This window comes from Ziziphus jujuba, chromosome 6 (genome assembly GCF_031755915.1).
Source record: "Ziziphus jujuba cultivar Dongzao chromosome 6, ASM3175591v1".
Taxonomy (NCBI): Eukaryota; Viridiplantae; Streptophyta; class Magnoliopsida; order Rosales; family Rhamnaceae; genus Ziziphus; species Ziziphus jujuba.
This window is the reverse complement of record NC_083384.1, coordinates 731809-737808: the sequence shown is the minus strand read 5'-3', so window position 1 is coordinate 737808 and position 6000 is coordinate 731809. Positions and strand designations below refer to the sequence as shown.

At 39.5% G+C, this 6000-nt stretch overlaps 1 pseudogene; it reads right to left on the bottom strand.

Moving 5' to 3' along the window:
• Positions 1-6000, bottom strand: part of LOC132804191 (NAD(P)H-quinone oxidoreductase subunit 2 A, chloroplastic-like) — a 29312-nt pseudogene continuing 23312 nt past the window's right edge.

Genomic DNA, 6000 nt, shown 5'->3' with positions numbered 1-6000 from the left:
CTAAAAGAAGGTATCCTGACCAATTTCAATCATCGGGTTCATTGATATTCCTGGAATAGTAGATGCTATCACACAAACAATCATACTCAATTTGATGGAATTGTTTGATCTTAAAGGGGATCTTCTATAATTTTGCATGTGAGGGGTTATTTCTTGGTTTCATCCAGTCATTAATAACTTGATTACTTTTAGATAATAGTAGATAGAAACAATGCTCATAAAGAGTCCTATTGAAACCAAGAAATATAGGCCTGCCTACCATCCACACCGGAAACAATGCAGTTTTCCGAAAAAACCTGCTAGTGGAGGAAGACCTCCTAAGGATAAGAGATATAGGGTTAAAAAGAGAGTCAAAAAAGGATCTTTCATGTATAATCCTGCATAATCTCGAATGCTATCAGTTCCGATATGTAGACCAAATGATACAATGCAAGCAAAAGTTCCTAGATTCATGGAGATATAGAACAACATATAAGTTATCATGCTTGCATATCCACCATTTGAGTCTCCAACAATTATTCCAATAATTACATATCCAATTTGACCTATGGACGAATACGCAAGCATATGTTTCATGCTTGTTTGAGTAATAGCAATGAGATTCCCCAATATCATGCTAATAATAGCTAGGATTTCCAAAAGAATATGCCATTCGTTTGATGAGAAATAAAAGGGAATAGCAAAAATTCAAGTGGTTGAAGCTGAAGCAGCTACTTTCAAAGTAACAGAAAGAACAGCAACAACTGGAATGGGAGAGTCAGAGTCAAAAAGAGGATTCCTCACTTCTTTCTCTCATTCAAAACCGTTCATGAGACTTTCATCTCGCATGACTCCTAAGTGATAAAAGAAAGAAGAAATTATCTTCTTTCTTTTTTGATTACCTTCCTCGCGTATGTATAAGACCGAAACCCATTCAATTTCTAATAAGGATTACTAATCCTTAACTTTTTGAGGAATCCTTCATCAATGGTTGTGAATGATTGATTTTTCTCAATTTTTTTGACCTTGGTTCCATAGGAGCAAGTCAGAAAGATTAAGAAATAGAACCATCTGATTTGATTCGTTCTCAATAGCCTTAAGATGATCATCTTAGGGTGAACCTTTTGTCAATGGATATTCCTATTACACTCGTAGTCTCTGAAGAATGAAAACTAACTACGTAGCATCTACATTGAGAATTTTCAAGTATTGTATACATCATTAGTCTGATCCTTTGTAGGAACTACCCGTAATAATGAACTTGCAACATGAATCTCTTTATCATAAAGAGACTCGGTGTTCCTGACCTTGCTTCACCTTAATTGTTATTTAAAGAAGTAAAAGTTATGTCTTGGTCCAAGTGGGGATAGCATTTCTCTTCTGCATGTCCATGGAGTTTTGAAAAATCCAAACATCTCAGGGATAGATAGAGAGGTAGGAATTTATCGAACGAACCGCACTCCTTCGTATACGTCAGGGGTCCATCAACACATTGATTAGAGTTAGTTGAGGTAGTTTGGCTTGGTTGGTTACTTTTAATGCTTTTGTATTTATTGCTCAATATGGCAGCATGCCTTATTGTCTTTTTGATGTATTTAAAAGTATGAAAATTGTAATGAAAAACGTTGAGAAATAAAATATTTAAAAAACTGATTTTGAAAAACAACATTTTTGGCTCTCTCTCTCTCAACTACTACATTTTTGGTTTCTTCTTCTTCCCAAAAGCTAACAACCTTTTCAAGAACCCTAAACCTCCATTAAAACCAGAAACAAAACCTAAACAAACCCAAAAAAAAAAAAAAAAACAAAATCAAGAACCAAGAACCAAGAACCAACAACAATCATTCTTGACTAACACCTTGAATGATTGTGCTCTAGGGTACAACAACATAAACCTACACCAAATTCCATCATGGTATCAGAGCATAGTGTAATTTCTTAGGACCTTGTGAGCTTTCAACCTAGACCATTTTATTTGTGAGAGGATCCCCCACCTAAAGCCTTCCAAACAAAACCAAAACCTCCCAAAAAGACTAGTTGAAACTCACCAAAACACCACCACCCGAGAGCTTGTTCTTGTGTCCATTTTCAAAACTTTTCAAAAACCATTTTTTCAAATGGCCTCACAATCCTTTGCAACCCTAACACCACCTAAGTTTGAAGGCCAAAACTATTCCATTTGGAGTATAAAAATGAAAGCCTACCTTCAAGCCTTTGGTTTATGGGAAGTCATAGAAGAAGGTTATGTAGTGGAGGAGTTGAGAGCTAATGCAACCCAAGCACAAAGAAATGCACATGAGGCCGAAGTTGCCAAGGGGTTCAAGGCCCTCACTGCCTTGCACTCCTCCATGAGTGATTCCATTTTTATAAGGATAATGTCATGCACAAGTGCTAGAGAGGTTTGGATAAAGCTTCAAGAGGAGTTCCATGGAAATACTAGAACTCGGCAAATGCAAGTTTTAAACCTAAGAAGCGAGTTTGAGACCTTGAAGATGAAGGATAATGAGCTTGTCAAGGATTTCATGGAAAGGATGCTCAAAGTGGTAAATCAAATTCGGGTCCTTGGTGAGCAATTTACCGAGGGTAGTAGAGAAAGTATTGGTGAGCTTACCCGAAAGGTTTGAAGCTAAGATTTCCTCCCTTGAAGAATCTAGAAATCTTAGTGAAATAACCTTGAGTGAGCTCATCAATGCTCTTCAAGCAATCGAACAAAGGAGAGCCATTAGAAAGGAGGAGACCATAGAGAGTGCATTCTATGGTGGCCACGGTAACAAAAAGAAGAATAAAGGAAGGAAGAGCAACAACACCAACCAAACCGGTTTTACAACCAACAACAACACAAACAACAACAAAAATGGATGGAATCAACAACAACAACAAAGCCATCAAAACCGAGGAGGACATCCACCTTGCCCTCATTGCAAGAAGCTTGGACATCCACCATCCAAGTGTTTTTGGAGGCCGGATGCATCTTGTGAAAGATGTGGAGAAAAAGGCCACATTGCCAAAGTATGCAAGCAAAGGAGACAACAGCCAATGTAGTTAATGAAGAAGCCGAGAACCTATTTGTGGCCACATGCCTTAAAGCCACATGTAGTTGTCTTGGTTGGCTTATGGATAGTGGTTGCTCACACCACATGAGTTTCCAAAAGGATGGCTTTATGGAGCTTGACCGAAACTACAAAACCAAAGTGAATATTGGTGATGGCCGGTTAATGAAAGTAGAAGGCAAAGGAGATGTGTGCTTGAACACCAAGGAAGGTACCAAAATTATAAAAGATGTGCTATATGTTCCTAGTTTGTGTGAAAACTTGCTTAGTGTAGCACAATTGGTAGAAAGAGGCTTTGCTTTAAATTTTGCAAAAGATGGATGTATCATATATGATCCTTGTGGTAATGAGTTGTTTAAGGTACCATTGAAGGACAAAAGCTATAGATTGGACCTGGTTAAGAATGAACAAGCCTTAAAAACCAAAGTGGAGTCCATTTCTCAACTTTGGCATAAAAGGCTTGGGCATTCTAGCTATGGTGCTATGAAAAACACCAATGCCATTGTGAAGGACATGCCAAAGATTGAGGAGATGAAAAGCCTATGTGATGTATGCCAACTAGGGAAATCCACACGGCTTCCATTCCCTAAAGCCGGTTCATGGAGAGCTAAGGAGAAGCTTGAGCTAGTCCATTCGGATGTGTGTGGACCGATGAGTTTGTCATCAATTGGAGGATGTAAGTACTTCCTAACCTTCATTGATGACTACTCAAGGATGTGTTGGGTATATTTTCTAACAACCAAGTCACAAGTGCTTGAGAAGTTCATGGAATTCAAGAAGGTGGTGGAAACCCAAAGCAATGCAAAGATGAAGTGCTTGAGAACCGACAATGGTGGAGAATATACAAGCTTGGCTATGGAGGATTTTTGCAAAGAAAATGGAATGGTGCATCAATTCACAACACCATACACACCACAACAAAATGGTGTTTGTGAGAGGAAAAATAGGACCTTGATGGAGATGGCAAGGTGCATGATACATGAGAAGAACATGCCAAAGAAGTTTTAGGCCGAAGCCATATACACGGCTAGCTACATCCAAAATCGAGCATACACCAAAGCCAATGAGTCCAAGACACCCTATGAGATATGGTATGGAGAAAAACCATCTTTGGACAACATAAAAATCTTTGGAAGTGTTTGTTTTCTCCATGTTCATCCACACATGAGAGACAAGCTTGACAAAAGGGCAAATGTGGGCATCTTGGTCGGCTTTAGTGTGGTTACCAAAGGTTTTAGGGTTTTCAACTTGGAAACCAAGAAACTTGTGGTAACAAGGGATGTGAGGATTGATGAAGATGCTGTTTGGGATTGGACAAAGGAGGAGCTTCTTGTCCATGAAGATAATGCTCGGTTGGATGATGGAGAAGAAGAAACCAATGACAATGACAATGAAGAAAATGAAGATGATGAGGAGGATGCACTTGAGACCATTGGAGCCGAATTGGAGATTGAAGATGGTGTTAGAGGAGAAAGGCCATTGCTTGAAATATATGAAAGGTGCAATGTTGCCTTGAGTGATCCTACCAATGCTCAAGAAGCTATGCAAAAGAAAGAGTGGATGGAGGCCATGCAAACCGAAATGGATATGATAGAAAAGAATGAAATTGGTCTTTGGTTTCTAAACCTAAAAACAAGAAACCAATTGGTGTAAAGTGGATCTTTAGGACCAAGTTCAACCCGGATGGAACAATATGCAAGCACAAGGCAAGGCTTGTGGCAAAAGGCTATGCACAACAAGCGGGTGTAGATTATGGAGAGACGTTTGCACCGGTTGCAAGAATGGAGACCATAAGGCTCATCCTATCCATCTCGGCCTCAATGTCATGGAAGGTGTACCACCTTGATGTAATGTCGGCTTTCTTGAATGGTGTGCTTCAAGAGGAGGTTTATGTCAAGCAACCCGAGGGCTTCATTGTTCAAGGACATGAGGACAAAGTCTACCATCTACACAAGGCACTTTACTGGTTAAAGCAAGCACCTAGGGCTTGGTATGGCAAGATTGATGGTTACTTGACCTACCAAGGCTTTAGGAGGAGTCCAAATGAGCCAACACTATACATAAGGAATGAAGAAGGCATGATTGTTATCTCACTCTATGTGGATGATTTGTTGGTCACGGGTGAAAATGAAAAGAATGTGGAAGTTTTGAAAAATGAACTTGAAAAGGAGTTTGACATGTCAAGCCTTGGTGAAATGAATTACTTCCTTGGAGTGGAAGTGATGCAATGCTGTAGGGGTATTTTCATATCTCAAGAGAAATACATCAAAGATCTTTTGAAAAAGTTCAACCTTGATGAATGCAAGCCAATGTCAACACCAATGAGCCAAGGAGACAAATACAAGGAGGAGGATGGCACACCAAAGGTAAACCCGACCCTATATAGAAGCATGATAGGAAGATTGCTCTATGTATGTTCATCAAGACCGGATATTATGCATGCCACATGTGTTTTGTCTAGATATATGCAAGCACCATCCCAAAACCATTTTGTAGGTGCCAAAAGAATTCTTAGATACTTAAAAGGAACACAAGACTTTGGAGTTTGGTATGATAGGCAAGATGTGATGAGATTAAGGGCCTACTCGGATAGTGATTGGGCTGGATGCTTGGATGATATGAAGAGCACTTCGGGGTATCTTTTCTCACTTGGTAGTGGACCATTCTCATGGAATGCAAAGAAGCAAGCAACAACCGCTCAAAGCACCGCCGAAGCCGAGTACATTGCTTGCTCTTCATGTGCAAATCAATGCATTTGGCTTAGGAAATTATTGGAGGACCTTGGTTATCCTCAAGAGGGTTCAACCATCATCAAATGTGATAACACTTCAGCCATATCAATAGCCAAGAATCCCGTTCAACATGGAAGGACAAAACACATACCGGTGAAGTATCACTCTTTGAGGGAGTTTGAAGAAAATGGAGAAGTAAGCTTGGAATATATCAAGACTGAAGATAACCTTGCAGATTT